At 38.3% G+C, this 21,430-nt stretch overlaps 2 long non-coding RNA genes across 2 annotated transcripts in view; one reads left to right on the top strand and one right to left on the bottom strand.

The window, feature by feature from the left end:
* Positions 1 to 20,337, bottom strand: part of LOC117976251 (uncharacterized) — a 60,978-nt gene extending 40,641 nt beyond the window's left edge. Inside the window, exons 1-2 of the long non-coding RNA XR_008621421.2 lie at positions 19,991 to 20,337; positions 1,601 to 11,464 (exon numbers count right to left, since the gene is read on the bottom strand). This is a non-coding gene — a long non-coding RNA (uncharacterized LOC117976251). The remainder of the gene's footprint in view (positions 1 to 1,600; positions 11,465 to 19,990) is intronic.
* The window catches only part of LOC117976252 (uncharacterized), a 69,728-nt gene continuing 58,557 nt past the window's right edge, over positions 10,260 to 21,430 (top strand). Inside the window, exons 1-2 of the long non-coding RNA XR_010110371.1 lie at positions 10,260 to 10,372; positions 16,300 to 16,354. This is a non-coding gene — a long non-coding RNA (uncharacterized LOC117976252). The remainder of the gene's footprint in view (positions 10,373 to 16,299; positions 16,355 to 21,430) is intronic.

Here is a 21,430-nt window from a genome sequence, read left to right on the forward strand (position 1 = left end):
TGAAATTCAAATTTTTCACTTCTTCATCCTGGAGGTTCAATTTTCCCAACACTAAAATGAGGATAGTAACACCAAACATGGGAACTGTTGAAGTGATCAGTGAAATAGATGCTGTATTATAGGCCTAGCTCAGTTTATGCTCTTATCTTAAGATTCTCTATCTGGAAACCAAACCACCCCTGGAATGGGCTCTGGTGGTCCTTACCTGAACATAAGGCATGCATAACCCCTTTGATATTGTGAGTGTTTCTCTGCATATGAGCATTCTTTTCTTCAGGGAAAAGTTCCTAACTTTTATTAGATTCTCAAAGTTGTTTGTATTTCCTATTATTTTAAGAAAACTGACTTAAATAGAAGGTGTAATTGCGAATGTTAACAATAATAATTACAAACACCATAACATTACTAATATTTCACTACAAACAAATAATAATAGTATTATTATTAATATTCAATTATCTGAACATGAGCCAAAATTGGTGGATGAATCACATTTAAATCATCGGGTGCTTTGCTTTCACCGGGTAAAAAGTTCCAATTTCTTCTTATTACATTAAATCTTAGAACCTATTTCACACTTGTCCACAAAAAGGAACTCATTTGCCCTAGAAAGGCAGGCTAATGAGGTCTGCTTAATTTATAGCTGGGTCCATTTATGTGGTTGTTTCATTAACAAAGACATCTATTTAATTCAATAGAATCCTACACGTGGTACACATAGAAGACACTACTACCCCCATTCACTCCACATCCATTCATTACCCTAATGCTTCTGACACACACAAACAAACCTTGTTTTACAAATTGCTTAGAGATTTGATTAAGTTGCATCATGCATTTTGTTGTAACAAGAAAGGTGATTTAAAATCATTAGTCCTAAAATTTAGTCCTGTGTGTGCTTTGAAGTCAAGGGGAACAATTTGTCAGCTGGTTGATCTTTTGCTTCTAAAGCTAGTTAACTGATCAATCTAATGTCAAAGGAACAGAGATAAATGGGAGACATTTTACTATGTAGAAAACGGTACATGAAGATAAATCCAACACTGTGCTTTATTTCATCTGCAGTTATCTTTGTAGTAATTGCTTTGGAACACTCAGGGTGCTCTTTGCACACAGGGAGTGTTAGAAGCAGAAGTTTAAATCATCTGCATAGACTAGTAGCTTCTTGCTGCGAATATTGCTTTGCTCCATTTTTGGGTAGAGAGGGCAATAATCTCCTACTATAAATGCAAATTTGGCAAGGACCAAAGGTTGGGATTCTTGACTAGTTGTTTATTGCACAATCAATTCATACATTTCTGAAATTTCTTGACATGCTTGCAAAGTAGATCCATTCCTTATTGAAGTCATTTGATTTTCACTATGACCATAATGATTAAACTAGATCTGGAGTAAACGTTTCCTAATGAACAGATTTGGATGTACCAGCTGTTCCAGTTATCTCTGTACAAAACAACCCCCCCAACTATCTGGCTTAAAAAAAAAGACATATATTTCATAATTTTGTAAATCAAAAATTGAAATTGAGTGACAACAGCAAAGGAAACTTAAAAATATTTAGCCATCAATGAACTGTAGGGTCCAATATACCTTCACTTACATGTCTGGTACCTTGGATGCAGGGAATGATTGGAAGGCTTGTCTAGTTGACTCAGCTGGGACTGCCAATCAGAGTACCTCCATTTGGCTTCTCCAACAAGAAGTATCAGATAAACTTCTTACTTGACATCTCAGGGCTCTCAGAGAGTTCTAAAAGGCCATATTGGAAGCTGCAACAGTTCTTATCAGAGTATCAGTTGCTACTAGGTCCATTTATGGACAAATCACTCAGGTCATCTCAGACTCAAGGTAAGAGAAACTAGACTCTACCTCATAGAGAAGAGAAAAACACGGTATCCATATCCTTCTTTAATCTACCACTCCAGAACATTTTGATTCTATACAAGACCCATTATCAAATCATTCTGCTGCCATCACCTCAAGGTTTTATATGTTTTAGAATGTTCAGCAAGACAGATCATGGTCAGGGTAAAAGAGCAGTAATTGGTTAAGTAGCTATTATTCTGACAAGCTACAAAATGGACTTGCATTTTCTTAACTCTCAGAAATTTTTTGTATTTTTAGTAGAGACAGGGTTTCACCGAGAAACATCTTCTTACTGAAAGTTATGTGAACACCCATTAGAAACCAGGGAGAGAGATTTCATTTCTTCTGGAGTAGGTTCAATGCCTAGTTTTACCCTATCAGAAATTTGTCTGGGGCACTTATCCAGTGACAATTTTTTTTTTCATAAGAGCTATTTTTCATAAGACTGCCCAAAATCTTAGGAATGATCCAATTTTCCAGTAATGACTAATATATTAAGATGCATATGAAGGCTCCTCTTTCATTATGATAGTCACCCTCTCACCACTGCCTACAGAATACTGTCTCAACTCATCGAACTGCCTGACTTTTCACAACAAAGCCTTTAAAGTTTATTCAAAACTTCTCTCCTCACATTCACCCTGTCCACCAGCAAGACCACCCCTCCCATTGTCTCCAGAATAAATATGGTGTTCCCACCTCTGGGAAAGTTAACAATGACAATTATATAAATTGCTAATATTTGTTGAACACTTACATCACTTGTTTGCTCTCTAGCCTACGTTGATTGATGTGAATTGCAATGGACACTCCAATGCCGTTGGGAAGCACTTCTTGTCTGCTGTACTCAACACAAAGAACTGTCCACTCTTGATATTTTTTTTTTGTAAAAGCCTGTATCATGTCTTCCCAGACAAATGTTCCAGCAAAGTATGAGATTTTGTCTCGTACTACTTGTTTTCACACACAATGTCTCACACAGAGCAGGCACTCCACAAATAAATTACTAGTCCAGCAACCCTTTATTACACAACTGTTACATACTCCATGCAAACAAGGAAAGCAAGTTAGAACAAATGAAACACAACTTCAGGAATAGTTTGTTGTTCATTTGAATTTGCTGATATTTTTATGTTTGACTTTAGAGGAATTTGAATGATTTAGGTCGGAATTGCATTTCTACAGCTGGCTGGCAGGGCAACTTTGAACAGTCTACAGAGCTTCTATTTTCCTCTCTCTGAAGTGAGGGTAACAACTGGTAAAAGTGTTGTATGTCTAAAATCACAAAAGTAATGTAAAGCTTTACTTTTCAAATTTTCTTGTGCTTAAAAATCATCTGGAATCTTGTAAAAAGGGCTGTGGTCTAAAAGAAAGAGCCTGAGATTCTGAATTTCAGACAAGCTCCCAGAGAAGGTAAATGATGGCCCATTGGCTACAGCTTGAGTAGCAATGCTATAAAGCACCTAATATTAATACTCACTCTGAAATGTTGTCCTCCCCTTCCTCCGTCCATCTTCCTATTTGAAAATTCCCGGAGACAGAAATGGATTTTTATTTACTCCAAACGTCCAGTCTGATGGTCTCTCAATTGTGTTCCTCGTTTAAAATAGTGTGGCTCCTGCACTTTGTTTAACTCTGCTTGACAATCAGTGATTTGTGATTCTGCTCTTTCCTGAGCATGTTTATAAAATGACGACCTTGGGATTGGAGTCTCTGCTGCCCAAATGCAGGGAGCAGACTTTCTATGGAAGAATTGTGAAAGGTCATTTTACCACTGTTTTTTTCTTTCTTCTTGTCTTTCTTTTTGTTTTTTTTTTGCCTTGGCTTCATATGATAATGGAATCAACATCCCCATTTGCTATTTTAATGTTTCTTAGAAAGCTTTATCTCAGAATTTCCTATGGTTTGTATGTGCATTAGTCTTCTAGGTGAATCAGAGGTTTCCTGCTATAACACCATGAGGTTTCTCAATAGACCCTCTTGGCTCCTTGTTGAGTCTTTTGAATGACTTTATTATAATAAAGTTGACTTGGAGCCAGAGGAGGCAGAGCTCCAGTGTTGGGCTTTCTGTAGAATTTTATGGGTTTTTCTCAGAAGTTTAATGCCAGTTTAATGGAGTTTTATAACTATTAATACTCTACCACTCCAGCTGTGCTAAGAAATATGTAACTAAACAATAACTTGAAATAGGTAAATTCATGATTAAGTTGCACTAAAAACTAATGCCTCTTGGCCATAGTTCATAATTTCCAAAGGCACATCATTTAGAATGATTGGTAACTTTAGCCTTGTAACTCTTTCAAGGAGAAAGGCTGTGAGCTTAAATCACTACATTAAGCTGACAGTGAGGCTCATATTTTCTGAGCTAAAGATATATTTTTATGGCCACACAGTGGACTCTGTTTATCACTCATCATAAACCATAGGAAACCATTTTTGTTTTAAATTAGGTGCTCAGGCTTTTGTCCTGTAATCTGTTTCTTTATTTCCCCTTTTCACTTTTGTTGGTCCATTTTCAACAACTCCCAATCGTCTTCCGTTTCCTGAAAACAGCTCATATTTTATATCTCAGCTTCTTTAAAGGTATTTCATCCTAGTTGAGGTCACCTTAATTTACACCTCAAATTACAGTTCCAGAGCCAACTTCTTTGCTGCTGATATTGAGTAGTAATCCTACTAAAGAGTCCAATTTTAAAATGAGGAACAGTCTTATCCTACAATGCCAGGCATAAGAAGCCCGTGAATTTTGCATATATCTTTAGTACTTTAATTTATTGAATTACATTTCTCCCCTTCTTTGAGCCACTTAGTCAATTACACTTCATTCTGCTGCCTCGTCTGGTTCTAGAAGCTGTCTGTTCACAAAGACCATAACTAAGTCAGTTTTTCCCAGACGAGGCAACAGCCGCAAATCATCTGAAAGTGAAATGACTGTGGAATTTGAGGTTTAATCGTTTTTAAGCCATCTTGATTATGTTTGTTAAAATAGAAGGTCTTGTCAAGTTAGACCTCTCTCTACTTCTGTCTGTCTTTCTCCTCACCTCCCTCACTGACTTTTCAGCTCACTGAGGCCCATCTTTTTATTGCCTGATTTTATACAGTTGGATGAGAAACACACACTGGGCAGCGGCCACAGCCCCGTCAACTGAAAGGAATATGATGGGATCAGAAGTCGTCTAAATGAAAAACTGTATCTTTAATTCCTGTGGAATTTTAAAACATGTGCAGTGCAATCTATAAATGGCCAAATAAAAAAGAGCAAATAAACATAAGATGTTACTGTGATCTGCTGTAAAGCCTATATGGCATAGCTGAATTTCTACCCTGCCCTAACTCCACTTATCTTGAAGAAAAAGGATGCCTGCGATCAAAATTTTTCTTTGCAAACCAGACTAGCTGAATTTCTACCCTGCTCTGACTCCACTTACCTTGAAGAAAAAGGATGCCTGTGATCAAAAGTTTCCTTTGTAACCAGACCAGTTGAAACTGGTTAAAACCAAGATAGCAGACCAAACGATGTCAAAAGACTTTAGGCTTCATTACGATCTCATTTCCATGCTAAATGACACTTACTTCCAACAGTGCCATGACAGTTGATATGTGCCATGACAACAACCAGAATAAGCCAGAAAAGGACAAAAAGGAAGGCAGCACTCTGGTTCCAGGAAGTTCATCACCTGTATTAGTCTGTTTTCATGCTGCTGATAAAGACACACCAGAGACTGGGTAATTTATAAAGTAAAAGAGGTTTAATGAACTCACAGTTCTATGTGGCTGAGAAGGCTTCACAATCATGGTGGAGGGCGAGGGCGAAAGGCACTTCTTACATGACAGCAGCAAGATAGAGTCAAAGAGCCAAACAAAAGGGCTTTCCCTTTATAAAACCATTACAGACTTAATCACTACCATGAGAACAGCATGGGGAAAACTGCTCCCATGATTCAATTATCTCCCACTGGGTCCCTCCCACAACACATGGGAATTATGGGAGCTACAATTCAAGATGAGATTTGGGTGGGCACACAGCCAAACAATATCACCACCCATTTCTGGAAAAAGACATAGACATTCTTCCTCTCACGTTTAATGTCCAACACCTTCATCAGAAAACCCTATATTTTAACCCATTCACTCCTCACTAGTCCAGGAGGAGTCATGCTCCTGTGTCTCAGTTCCATGGTGATTGAGTAAAGCCTGCACTGCTTGACACTCACTTTCAGTTTTGTATATTGGCTTTCTGACACCAAACAGAGAGACCCCATCCTTGGGGAGACCAGCTTTGTGGGTAACAGTTTATCATGTTTACAGTGATTTTTTTTCATAATTTCTAGAACTGTTAAAAGAAGGCTTTAACACAATATCTTCTTACACAATTGAATAAGGAAAGTGGGCCTGCTCCTGAGCATTGTAGGAGGTAAAACTCTATGTTTTGCTCCTGATTACTTTGGAGCTCTTTCCCACTCAGCTCTGTCTGCCTTTCTATTGCCTTTACTTGTTTACATGCCTAACTTTATCTTTCCAGACTTGAACTCTTCAATTGTGTAGCTATTACCCATATGAGGCCATTGAGCATCCAAACTACAGCTAGTCCAAATTGAGCTGTGAATACCAAATTTCAAAGACTTAGCACAAAACTAGAATGCAAAGTAGCTCAGTGACTCATATTAATTATGTGTTGAGAGGCTAATATGCTGGGTTATTTTTTAATTCATTGTGTGATATTGGGTTACTTAAACATTTGGGGTATAATAGGTTAATTTAAATATATTGTTAGAATTGATTTCATCTGTTTCTTTTTATATGACTACATTATTTATACATAACTTTTTACATTATGTTTATAAATTACATATATGACTTTCATCTAAAGCTTGAATTATATTTCTATTGGAGAGGGCTATTCTAGACTGTAAGCCCATAGAGCAGAAACAAGTTCTTATTTCTTTTCATATAATGGGTGAGAAGTTTAGGAGGCAGTGAATGATTGGCCAAATCAGTAGATATACTGATTAATTGATTTACTATTTATTCTAATTTAAACTCCATTTCCAAATAGAGTAACATGCTTCATATTCCATACATGCATGATACTGTTTTCTGTGTCCTAGTTCAGAGAGTACCAACTTCCAACCACTGGTATTTCTGGATAGGTTACAGGTAGGCCAAAAGATTGGTTCTGTCATCCCTAGAGATTGACAGATGGGAAATGAGGCTGACTGGGCCCCCAAGTCCATTTCTTTCCACTACAAGCAGCCTCATCCATTTAATCCAGGGTATTGTACAAATACTATCATGTCCTCTGTTTATCATGATATGAAAATGAGAAATAATGTCAAAATCTTGTATGATGGAGTGGAATTTTCTCTATGTTTTGCAGAAACAGCTTAGGAAATTAATTTAGTCTTGAAATCCGTACTGGAAACTTGCTTTTCTTTTTTTCTTTTCTCTTTAAACTATTAGAATTGGTGGGTATAAATCTGAGGGGTAATCTCACTTTAGAGTTTCATAGGTTGAGGATTATTTGAAATTGGTGTAAAGTTTCCTTCCAAAATTCTCTGAATGTTGTAGATATAAATTGTGTTATTTATCTGGAGTATATAATTCCTCCAGTGAAATACATCCTAGACAACATAAATACAACTTACTGGGAATTATGAGCCACTGAAGCATTTAGAAGTTTTGACATAATTTGCATGCCAAACTGATGGGGTATTATTATACATATTTTGCAGTAGATGCAACTGAGCTTTGAGTAACATACCGAAATTCACATGACTATTCTGTTACAGATCTGGACTTTGAATTTTGGCTTGTTTGTTCCCCTAAAGCCTTACCATATGTTGAAAATGTGTTTCTTGGAGAGGGAAATAATCAAGAAAATTAATCACAGTTATAAATTATTGAGATACAAATTTGTCTTGCCTGTATTTCACTCCCATTGCACTTCTATGCCTCGGGAGCTTTTCTAAGACAGAAGACATTGTTGAATCCAAAGTCTATACCTAAACACTGAAGAGAAAATACTGTATGTATAAAAGGGGAGAGAGGAAAGAAAACAGAGATTACCAAAATCACAAGGAGAAAGAACCAGCCCTTGACCCATTGCATCTTGAGCTTGCATGGGTTTTCTTGCTTCACTGTTGACAAGGAAGCAGCAGAGTGCCAGATCTAAAAACCAAACAATTACAACAAGACTGGTTCATTATTATTATTATTATTATTATTATTATTATTATTATTATTATTTTGAGATGGAGTTTCACTCTCATTGCCCAGGCTAGAGTGCAATGGCGTGATCTTGGCTCACTGCAACCTCCGCCTCCTGGGTTCAAGCGATTCTCCTGCCTCAGCCTCCCGAGTAGCTGGGATTACAGGCATGCACCACCACGCCCGGCTAATTTTGTATTTTTGGTAGAGTCGGTGTTTCTCCATGTTGGTCAGGCTGGCCTCAAACTCCCGACCTCAGGTGATCCGCCCACCTCTGCCTCCCAAAGTGCTGGGATTATAGGCATGAGCCACTGTGCCCGGCCAACAACACTGTTCTTCTAGGCAAGGACAAGAGTATGGGACTATCTCCAATGTTGGGAAATACAACTCAGCATGAATAGAAGTGAAGATAAGACAGCTAATAAGACAGCTCTGACAAAAGGATGTTTTGTATCCCTCAAAAGTTTGCATGCGTTCGGTTTTTTTGTTTTTTGTTTTTTTTTTTTTTTTTGAGATGGAGTTTCACTCTTGTTGCCCAGGCTGGATTGCAGTGGTGCGATCTTGGCTCACGGGAACCTCCGCCTCCCGGATTCAAGCCATTCTTCTGCCTCAGCGTCCTGAGTAGCTGGGATTACAGGCATGCACCACCACGCCCAGCTAGTTTTGTATTTTTAGTAGAGACAGGGTTTCTCTGTGTTGGTCAGGCTGGTCTCAAACTCCTGACCTCAGATGATCCGCCCCCTTTGGCCTCCCAAAGTGCTGCAACTATAGGCATGAGCCACTGTGCCCGGCACCTGTCTTTTTTTAACTTTTCTTTTTCTTTTTGAGACAGGGTCTCACTCTGTCACCCAGGCAGGAGTGCAGTGGTGAGATCTTGGTTCACTGTAGCCTCGACCTCCTGAGCTCAAGCGATCCTCCCAAATCAGCCTCCTGAGTAGCTAGGACTACAGGTGCATGCCACAATGACTTGCTAGTTTTTCTATTTTTTATATAGATGGAGTTTTGCCACATTGCCCAGGCTGTTCTAGAACTCCTGCGCTCAAGGATCCACCTGCCTCAGCCTCCCAAAATGCTGAGATTACAGGTATGAGCCACCTCATGCAGCTCCAGTTGTCTTATTTTTAAGTTGACAAATAACAGTTATATACATTTATAATGTACTACACGTTTTGAAATATGCATGTATTGTGGAATGGCTCAATCAAGCTAATAAACATATGTATTATTTCACGTATTTATTTTTAGTGAGAATACTTAAGGTTTACTTTCTTAGCAATTTTCCAAGTGTAGAGTGCATTGTTACTAGCTATCATGCAATAGCTCCCTTGGACTTATTTCTCCTCATTAAAATTTTGTATTTTTTGACCAGCATCTCTTCAATCTCCCCAAACCTTAGCCCCTGGTAACCGCCCTTCTATTCTCTACTTCTATGAGTTTGAATTTTTAAAAGCCCATGCATAAATGAAGTGAAATCAATCTAAGTACCCATCCATGGATAAATGGATAAAGAAAATGTGGTATATACACACAATGGAATATTATTCAAACTGAAAAAAGAAAGAAATGTCATTTGCAACAACATGGATTAACCTGGAGAGCATTCTGTTATGTGAAATAATCCCCTTCTGTACTAACTTCAAAGCCAATCTAAAAGCAGTCTGAGAGGATGGAATGGGGATCACAGTGGGAGCCAGATGATTCCCACAGCAGTGACTCTTCCACGCAGTAGGTTCATTAGCCTGGGTAACTAACTGTTCCCCCCCAGATGACATTCTAGCAGAATTCTGGGAGATGACTGCTTTGTCTCTGAAAGAACAATTGTTTCTTCTTTGGAAGCAAAGACACAGAGGGTGAATGGCCTTTTCTATTCTCAGGAAATGTGGTCCTTTTTAAGTGAACTACGTCTCTCTTTGTGCCCTCTGGCCTACTCCAAGTGCTTTGCACTGTTTATCACCCTTAATCACCATGAGTGACAGAAAACCTGATAATAGACCAGGGATGATACTGCTGGTGGGGTGACCTCTTTTGAAATGTCAGACCTGAATAAGCTATATTTACATTTCTTTGGGCTCCAGCTTTTAAAAGATTTGTATCTTCCATACCAAAAGGATGAAAGTAAAAGTTATTTTGGTATCCATCCAAAATTGCATCTTAGAATTGGAATGTGTCTACATTCTCCTCCCAGCTGAGAACTCCTGTGTGAGGATCCACAGTCAACAGTAATGCAGCTGCTAGAAGCATTGCACACACTCCATCTTGGAAATATTAAAATCCATTAAAAATAAAGAAGGTCATCAAGGTGCGTATTAATCACTTTAAAGATGCTTTCTTTCTTTCTTTCTTTCTTTCTTTCTTTCTTTCTTTCTTTCTTTCTTTCTTTTTTTTTTTTTTTTTTTTGAGATGGAGTCTTAATCTGTTGCCCAGGCTGGAGTGCAGTGGCACAATCTCAGCTCACTGCAGGCTCCGTCTCCTGGGTTCAAACAATTCTTCTACCTCAGACTCCCAAGTAGCTGGGATTATAGGCGTGCGCCACCACACCCAGCTAAGCTACTTTTCGTATTTTAGTAGAGATGGGGTTTCACCATGTTGACCAGGCTGGTCTTGAACTCCTGACCACAGGTGATCCGCCTGCCTCAGCATGCCACATCCCAAAGTGCTGGGATTACGCATGAGCCACTGTGCCCGGCAAAGACAATTTCTTTATTATGTTGTAATATATACCGCAGGTAGGATTCTAAGTCAGAAAAACTGGGTTGGATCCCTGCTCTGTTGCTTGGATTGGCTATCTTGGGGAAGCCCCGTATTCTCTCCAAGGATATTTCATGGTGGATATAAAGGAGACAATAATACATTACTTTAGTGAGAATTAAGTGATGTAATGGATGAACGGATGTCTGTCACAGCACCTGGCATGTATTAACTACTTCAGAAACCTTAACTTTCTACCATTCCTTTGTTTTCTCCTCACCTTAACTGGGACCCTCTCACCAGAGGAAAACAAAATTATCCTGGAAAAAACTAGATCACCTCAGCATGTTCAGCCCAAAGTATGATTAAGTAATGTGCTCTGGCTAGCTACTGTGATTTAATACTTAGCTTCTCAAAGCGTGGTGCATGGACCAGCAGCATTGGAGCTTATTAGAGATATAGAATCTCAGGTCTCACTCCAGACTGGCTTCACCAGAATTGGCACTCAAAGAAGACTCCAGTGTTATTTCTATACATATTGAGCACTGTTTAATGGAAAGAATACCAACTTACCAGTCAGGAGATTGGTCTTCCGGTTTGTCTTTCAGGCAAATAGTAAAGACTCTAAATTCTGTGGTTTTCTTGCCTATTCTTTAAAGCAGGGATGTTTTCACCTCCTTTCTCTGGAAAGGTCGGATATGATCTGGAATAACAAAAGTAAACCCTGTCCTTGACTGTGTATTACAAATAATATGCATGGAATGCTATTTGGATATAAATGCATTTAGGTGAACCTGGAAAAACAAAACCAAACACAGAAATACACACACACACACACACACACACACACACACACACACACTCTTCTAATTGTCAGGAGCTGTCTCATGCCCAAGCAAGAGAAAGAGAAAGCAGAGAAAGCAGCAAACCTCACTCCCTTGGACACTTCCTGTAACATTTATGACTTTAAAGATGTGTTTCTCCTGTTTTCCTGCCCAAGAGAAAATTACTTGCAATTCTGCGGAGCTGCCCTTTATCCAACACTGCAAGGGCATAGAGGTATAAAAAGGGTGTTGAGTCTCACTGGTACATAAGACCCTGGGTTGAATCTGTAATCAAGGCATGTAATTGGTACTTATTTGCAAACACCACTGCTGTTTGGGAAAGGGTGTTATTGTAGAGGACACTTTTGAAAACGGGTCCCCAGAGGACAGACTTTTATCATCTTAGAAGTTGAGATGCTATTTTGCTTCTCATCTTTCCTTATTCAATTCACTTTCATTCTTCATTCTTTCAGGGGTTTGCATTATATATTTTCCTCTGTGGTCAAAATAGCTGCATTCCTAATTTAAAGATGTTTCATCATTAAAAATTATATTAAACTGTCGACCATCCTCAGGAAAGACTTAATTTCCACTTTCTGCTGCAGTCAGCATGGTTGAGATTCAGTCCTTCCATAAACTTGGAATCTATTTAAAGCTATTTCCATAAACCTGGAGTTATCTGATACCTTTTCATAGTCTTGCTAACCAACTAACTACCTATTTTTAAGGGCCAATAAAATTGACCTGATTTCAGCTAAAAGGGAGAAACACATTTTAAATTCTGCAGAACTAAGAAATTATAGAAACAGAGTTTATAGAGAGAAAGCAATAAAATTGCATAGTGCAAATATTTGGGAGAGTTAGACTATTGCTGTTGGATTTTGGGAAGAAACTTGGGGGAGAGGGGTGAGCAGACATTCCCCCAGGGCAATCTTCGCAGTTGATTTTAAGCCAAACCCACTGTGACTCACATCAGCACTTTTTTCTGAGGGAAAATGTTATCTTGCTCTTTGTTAAAGTAGCATGTGCTCAGTAGATGCAAATTGGTGTGCTCCTCATATCATGGGGTTTTGACTCAGTTTGCTTCTATTTTGCAAAGAATATTTGGACAAAACTGAAAGAAAATGGGTAAAAAGTTCACAATATTACCCCCCAACAATTCTCTCACTTTATCCTGTGAGTGGTTTTTTATCTTTTTATCATTTGAGCTATTCTCTGTATTTGTGAATATTTTGCATATTTGTATTCATAATACGGGTATAATTGTTATTTCTTCCTTGCCTAAAATACTTTACAAATATTTTCATTCTTTCCATATAATTTGCTATGGCAGCCATAGGGAACTTATATACCCATGAAGAGTTTTGCACCTTATCTGAATGCATTAAGCAGCCATTGACACACTTAAATTTAGAGATAGCATTGTCCTGTAGAAAAGATGACCCTACATGGAAAGTCAGGGTGGGAAGGTGACAGTACTGGAGGCAGAGGTATTTCATTCATTCATACGTTTAATAATTCATTCATTCATCCATTCTCCAAATAGTTATCACATGCCAATTCACTATGCACATGGCTATGCAAGATTCTAAGCGTAGAGTGGAGAACAGAATAGATTTTGCATTCACGAAACTGAGAATTTAGGGAAGAGATGACCAAGAAAGGAAGAGCAACTAAATAATCACAAATCGTGTGAATGACAAAAAGGAAAAGAAATGGTGAAGGATTTGAGTGGGATAGAGGTGGGCAGTAGGTGATTTGATTTAGGTATGGTGTTAGAGCTATCCCTGTGAAGTCCTCTCTAAAGCCCAGGAAAGAATGTACACCATCCCTGGCAAAGGGAACAGCATATGCAAAGGAGATCTGGAAGCTGGGAAGAGACTGGAAAGAACAGAGTGGCCAGGACATTGCAGGGGAGAAAAGAACCACAGAAAATAAAGTTGAGGACCAGTAAAGGCCACGTGGTGCTGCAGCTCCCGGGCCACAATTAACAGTGTAGATTTTGTTTCATATGTAACAAGAAGCCAAGGGAGACTTCTAAACAGGAGGAAAACTTAGTGTAATTTCTGTTTTATAAGGATCTCTCTGGGCCAGGCACGGTGGCTCACGCCTGTAAACCCAGCACTTCGAGAGGCTGAAGTGGGTGGATCACCTGAGGTCAGGAGTTTGAGACCAGCCCGACCAATATGGTAAAACCCCATCTCTACTAAAAATACAAAAATTAGCCAAGCGTGGTGACACATGCCTGTAATCCCAGCTACTCAGGAGGCTGAGGCAGGAGAATTGCTTGAACCCGGGAGGCAGAGGTTGCAGTGAGCCAAGATCTTGCCACTGCACTCCCTGGGCGACAGAGCGAAACTCCAAGTCAAAAACAAAACAAAAAACAAAAAACAACAACAAAAAGGCTCCCTCTGTCTTCTGGGTACAGAATAAGAAAGGAAGAATCAAAACCCCATCTCCACTAAAAATACAAAAATTAGTTGGGAGTTGTGCCGTGCACCTGCATTCCCAACTACTTGAGAGGCTGAGGCAGGAGAATCACTTGAACACAGAGGAGGGGTTGCAGTGAGCCAAGTTCAGGTCACTGCACTCCAGCCTGGGCGACAGAGTGAGACTAGGTCTCAAAACAAAAACAAAAATAACAACAGAAGAAAAACTTTTATTATAAATTGTGTCAGTTATATTTGGTGTCATTGTTATTCTTGGTTTGTATTTTTAAATGTTTATCTTAATTTTCCACACATGAGTGTTTAAAATTTGTGCATCATTAAATTCACCTATTTCTTTCTGATTTTCTCTAATCATTTAAAACTTAGCCATTGTCATGCTTCATATGATCTAAGTCTATTTTATACTTTTCTGTGTGTGTGGATACTTCATTAATCCATTTATTGTTTGTTTTGGCATATGCTATAAGGTGTGGGTATTAATTAATTTTTACTCCTAAATTATGAGAAAGCATTTCCAACTTCATTTGTTAAATGACCATCCTTGTCCTGATCATTATGAAATCCTAATTCATCATCCATTAAATTCCATATATGTCATCGATATTTTCCTTGGACTTCTATTGTGTTCCTTTGATCTATATTCTGTGTGTATGTTGAAGGGAACAGCATATCTCTACTATTTATTATTCTCTGCAAATAATTTCTGCTTGATATTTCATCAAAATAATATTTACTAGACATACTTGATCCTTCTAAGAAAACAAGTCTCTTATATTTTTAGCTATTATTTAAGTGCATCCGTATTTGAAAATAAACTGTATATATTTATTTTGTAACTTTTATATTTAAGATTACAAATGTTAAACTATATGGGGATCCATCTGGTTTTCTTCCACGAAATTGTCAGTACTCAGCATAGAATAGTATACCTATTAGTGGCTCAAAAATATTTTATGAATAAGTAAGTAAATGAATACAGTTTAATCAACTACGTTGACAATAACATTTCAAAATTAACCTGAGAAAGCCATCTTTATATTGTTCGGTTTGCTCATGCAGAAACAAAGATTGTTTCCCTTTTATGCAAGCCCTCTTTTATACACTTTATTTGCCAATATAGGTCACAAATACTTTGTTATTTTTAGTATACAATTATTTTTTTCTACATGATTGAAAATGAAAATTGACCTTTTGTTTTTATCATCTAACATATTACTGCTCTTTACAAAAAAGCAGTTGATTTTCCTTATTTTGTAGTCAGTCACTATAATAGACATTTACTGATTCTAGTGACATTTTAATAAAACCTAATATTCCTTTGATTTTAAGCTACACCATTAATTTAATGACAACTGAAAATATAACCACATTAAATAGCACATGATAATAAGTCCCATTTCAGTTTCGTATATTTTTAAATGAGTCCTAATATTGATGCTATTCTATAGTTTCTATACCATTGTTTGGACTGTGCCCAAATAATCTGTAAGGCATAACTTTTTTTTTACTGTACATTTTGTTGTACATTATGATATAGACCAAAATTTCAAAAAATTATGATAATGAATACTTTTTCCATTAGGAATGAAAAAAAGTATAATTTTTTACTTAGCAAATATTTACTGAGTTTCCACCACGGAGACACAGTTGACAAGATGTACTGAAGGATGCTGGACACTGAGCACACAGAACAGGGACATGTGAAGACCCAGCACTGAGAACAGAGCTGCCTGTATTGTTACTTCTTTGTGAATTTAACAGAGGGGTAATTCCAGTGTCAAATTCGGTAAAGATTAAGAAGAGTGTTCTTAACTCTGGCTGCATATGAGAATCATACCTGGGCTCCTCTCAGCAATTCAGACTTCTTTATTCTGAGAAGGGCTCACATGCAGGCACATTAGCCAGCTCCTCGGTTGTCTGAAAATGCAATCAGAGCTGAGTTCTTTGTTCATGATGGATATACGTAAGAAATACCTGCAACCTAGGGATGCTCGGGGCCTTCAGAGGGCTCAAGTGCACATGAAAACCCTAAAGTCATTACAGAATTGCTAGTCCACATCTAGCCTCACAGATAAATTTAACAGTTCGTTTGTGAAATTAACAGACGAATTTGTCTCAACTGCTAGATTCTAAGCACCATGCAGGTAAGGATGATGTCTACATTTACTCTGTTACTACCCCAGGGGCTACAGTTTCCCAAACATTATTGCGTATGTTTTTTGGCTGTTGTTGTTTGATTTTGTTTTTGTTTGTTTGTTTTTTAGTATCTCATGTAGCAGTAGTTCTAAGGAACACATTTCTGAAAAAGGCTGCCGTAAAGTAAGTACTTTCCAGGATGATCCTCCCATGTGTATTTCCCAGGGTTTTCTTACTAAATGGAGGTGCTCAGCTTCTCAAAGAGGCAAGCAAACAACAAGAAGGGAAACTACACCCGTATTCAGAATTGAGCTTTCTCAAGCAGCTGATTAATATGTAATTGCCAGTAAACAATTTTCAGTTCTTAAAAGTATTGACTACATTTTCATTTCATGAACAACAATGAAAAGCATCTGTTATACGTCAGGCACAGCTCTAGATATTATACAAGGTATGTAATATAAATCAATACACATTTACTGAGTGCTGATCACGTGTAAGAAGCGGGTGCTAGCAAGCAGTGCGTGGTTGGTCCTGATCTGGAGCTTGCAAGCCTGTGAAGAGCTCACATTCATATCAAAAAGACAAAATCCAGTACTTGGCATGGTTGCCCATTCCCTTTCCATTCAATCTCTTCCCTGCCTTTCATTATCTTAAATTTCTTACCACTATGATATACTTTTTCGAGATACTACTCCTTAAAATGGTATTCCCAGGCTCTATTTTCTTGCTTTGCTTCATTTTCTCTCCTTACACCATCCTTTATTTTCTCTCACTAGATAATTGTATCCATTCCTCCGACTAGCACATGTATGCTAATGATGCTAAAATCCTTTTTTATTATATGCTTAAGAAATCCTTATAGTTCATTAACTCACGTCAAGTATTTACTGAGTTTTCCTGTTGCCTACCAATAGGACTGAAACATAGCAGATTCTTAATGTTTTGTAAGAAGTTAGTTTATTAAATTATTAAATGCTCACTTCCTGAATTATTATTATTATTTTTATTATTATTATTTTAGACAGAGTCTTGCTCTGTCACCCCCAGGCTGGAGTGCAATGCTGTGATCTTGGCTCACTGCAACCTCCACCTCCCGGGTTGAAGGGATTCTCCTGCCTTAGTCTCCTGAGTAGCTGGTATTATACAAGTGCCCCACCTTGCCTGGAAATTTTTTTGTGTGTGTATTTTTAGTAGAGATGAGGTTTCACCATCTCTATGGTTTCACCATTTGGCCAGGCTGGTCTCAAACTCCCGACCTCCTCACCTCGGCCTCCCGAAGTGCTGGGATTACAGGCATGAGCCACCTTTGCCTGGCCTACTGAAATATTCCTAATGCCAGAGTTGTGTTCTAGATTTATGAAGAGTGGGTTTTGCTATTCTTCAAAATGGTAGGAGACGGGGTTATCAACACAAAATTGGAATAGATATTATGACTTTAAAGCATAGGTTGTCAAGATCCATTGATGTTGTTGCAAATGACAGAATTTTCATTTCTTTAAGGCTGGATAGTATTTCACTGTGTATATATGCCACATTTTCTTTATCTAGTCATCCACTTTTGGATACTTGGCTTGATTTCATATCTTGGCTATTGTGGATAATGCCACAGTCAACATTGGAGTGCAGATGTCCCTTCGACCTACTGATTTTAGGTCCTTTGGATATATACAAAGAAGTGGAATTTCTGTATCATGTAGTAGTGATATTTTTAGTATTTTGGTTTTCTTTTTTATGTTTATTTTTAGAAAAAAAGATCTTGCTCTTTTGCCCAGGCTGGAGTGTGGTGGCACTATCCTAGCTCACTGCAGCCTCAGACCTCAGACTCCTGGGCCCAGGTGATCCTCCCACCTCAGCCTCCTGACTAGCTGAGACCACAGGTGCAAGTCAATACACCTGGCTAATTTTTGTATTTTTGTAGAGATAGTGTCTTGCTATCTTGCCCAAACTGGTCTTGAGCTCCTGGGTTCAAGCAATCCTCCCACCCTGGCCTCCCAGTGCTGGGATCACTGGCATGAGCCACCATGCTCAGCCCTATTTTTAGTTTATTAAGGAACCTGCATAACAATTTTCCATAATGGTTGTACTAACTTATATTCCCATCGACAGTATACAAGAGTTATGTTTTCTCCAGTATTTGTTTAAATAGTCCATGTAAAGAAGTAGATGAACAATGTATGATTGTATTAAAATGTGAGATATATATATAGAGAGAGAGAGACCATAGAATATCACTCAGTCGCAAAAAAGAATGAAATCATATCTTTTGCAGAAACATAAATGGAACTGGAGGCCACTAACCTAAGTGAAATGCCTCGGAAAAAGAAAGTAAAAAATCGCATGTTCTCACTTATAAGTGAGAGCTAAACAATGGCTACACATGGACACACAGAGTAGAATAATAAACATTGGAGAGTTCAATAGGTGGGAGGGTAGGAGAGAGGTGAGAGATGAATTACCACCTATTGGGTACAATATACACTATTTGAGTGATGGTACATGGAAAGCCCAGATTTCACCACTACACAATGTATCCATGTAACGTAACTGCACCTGTACCCTGTAAATCTATTTTATAAAAAGAAAACAAAAGAGAATGTTTGTATAGCAAACATCACTCTGAAAAGAAGTTCAGGTTTCTTACTGTCCAGTATAATAATGATAATGTCTACCTTCAGCGTAAAAAGCAGGCATGCACAATGCCAATTATAAAAGTCTTAGGTTCCCTATACTTAGTGTTAACCTCCTATAATGCAGGTTATTGCATGTTCAGGAGTCATCCTGAGGGGACTGAGGATATGGGAACTGGAAATAAAAATGTTACTCTATCTAGGGCTATTGCTGTAATAGTCTTTTGTCTCTGAACCAGGAGATGCATGTCTTTTGCTAGCACTCATGAGGCTATGGCAGGATAACTTGCAGGATAAAATCTATCCCATTTAATTTCTTAGCATCTAGATTTCTCCCAACATCTAGAAATGCCAGGAGAAAGTGCAGTAGAGAGAACATCACATCGGGAGTCAGTATAGCTGGCTGTGATAGTTACTAGCATTGTGGCCTTGGACAAGTCACATAAGCTTGCTAAACTTCAGTTACTTTACCATGAATGTGAGGACAATAAAACATGCCCTACCTGGCAAGAGAAGGAAGAAGAAGGAGAGGGAGAGGGTGACAGAGAGGGAGAAAGACAAGGAGAAGGAAGAGGAAGTGAAGGAGGAAGATGAAGTGGAGGAGGAGGAGGGGGAGAAGGAGGAGGAGAAGGAAGTGAAAAGAAAGAAGAAAAAGGAGGAGGAAGAGGAGGAGATGAAATTTAAATGCACGTTTGAGAAGAGATTTTGAAAAGCATTGGAAACTCACCCACTTCAATATGCACCCGTATCTCCATCCACAAAAAAATTAGAAAATTTATGAGTCTTTCCCTGTAGTTCAGTTTCATTTGGCTGATTTCTTCTGGAGGTGGGGAAAATAAAGAGCCTGAAATAACCAGACCCTCCCTTCCCCAACCCTAAGGTCCCATCAGGCAGACTCATTTTCTGGAGAGGAGAGAGTGAGGGGCTCCCTATCCAGGAATGAGGAAATCTCTAGTCAGGATCAGCAGGCAAACTTTATTTCCAGAGTTTATTTCCCATTAACAAGACTTGACAGCAGTTCTATTTTTTTTCACAGTAAATATGTGCCCCTGTTAATTAATATCATTTTCAATAACAACAAATATTAATCAAAACTTCTCTATAGCCAGTAGTACCCCAAATACTCAAACACACAGGCTCTATTAAGCAAATGTATGGACTGGGTGTGGTGGCTCATGCCAGTACTCACATCACTTTGTGCGGCTGAGGCAGGAGGATCATTTTAGCCCAGGATTTTGAGACCTCATCTCTACAAAAAAAAGGTTTTCTTAGTTAGCCAGGCATGTTGGCACAACCTGTAATCCCAGCTACTCGAGATGCTGAGGTGAGAGAGTGACTCAAGCCTGGGAGACTGAGGATCCAGGGAGCCATCACCTCCCCAATGCACTCTAGCCTAGGCAACAGAAGAGGACCCTGTCTCAAAAAAGAAATAAAATAAAAATTTATGCACAACTTTTATTTTTTCCATCAAGATTTCACATATTGCTACCCAATTACATTCAAAACCCCTCCTCAAACCAACCCTCCCTCAAAGTGGAACAAGCCAGACCTCGAATGGCTTCCCTTCTGTTGTAGTTTCCTTCACTTATATCTGGTTTTCTTATCATCATATCATTAACATAATGAGGGAGGGTGGTTGTTGCCAGGGCAACCAGCTGGGGTTAGTTTTTGTTGAAATTTCAGTGCCTCATGGATAAACACCAACCATGTTGAGCTTTAGTCTCATCTTTTGCTTATGGTGGCAAGTATGCAAATACTAATACGTTCTCATCTTCTCTTTCTTCTTGCTTTCTCCACCCTCCCTTCCTCTTGTCTTGCTGTTGCTTTTCCTCCTACTACTCCTGGAAATCCTTTCCTGTTTGTGTGTTTGATTGTTATTACTCCCCAAGCTCTCTTTGAACTATACACTTAATAACAACTCATTTTGTATCTAACCAACACTGATTGCATTGCCTCCTTCAACACAATGAATTATAGTTTAGAGAAACACAATTTGGATTACCTACCCAATAGCTTTCATAATTTTATTTCCATCAACTCTTATTCTTACTTTAATGATTTTAGCCTTGTGCTGAAGACATTTATAAAATAACAGGGTTTGTGCTGCTTTATGTTGTTCTAATATGTATTTAAATAAGTATGTTAAAATTAAGACTCAATCATCCAGTGCCCCCTAAATTTATCCTGTATGTGTCTGTAGGTACTCTTGAAGCATAGCCTGCTTTAAATGCATGTGTTTTCTTCCTCACTTTTAAGAGCTTTCTGTATATAAAAAAATTCCTCTTCTCATGTTATCTCTTTTTTTCACACATTAATGAAGTTGGAGAATTTCCTTACATTTCTTTAGGGAACAGAAATTCTAGATCTTATACAAGCCACTCGAGTCATAATGAACTACGTATAGGTCCCTGAACACAAAAGACTACTTCATTTGATAGGGTCCTTATTTATTCTCTTCCCTCTTCCTGTTAATACCCTTCCCAATTTTGTACTTTATTTGAAAATTTTCAAAATTCCTCTAAGATAATGTCACCTTTTTCAGGGAGCCATCCAGTCTCTGGTTTGGTTTGACGACTCACTTTTTGCTCTCAGTGCACCTTAAGGTACACGTAAGATAGTAATTATGAAA

The sequence above is a fragment of the Pan paniscus genome, chromosome 18, assembly GCF_029289425.2.
Source record: "Pan paniscus chromosome 18, NHGRI_mPanPan1-v2.0_pri, whole genome shotgun sequence".
NCBI lineage: Eukaryota > Metazoa > Chordata > Mammalia > Primates > Hominidae > Pan > Pan paniscus.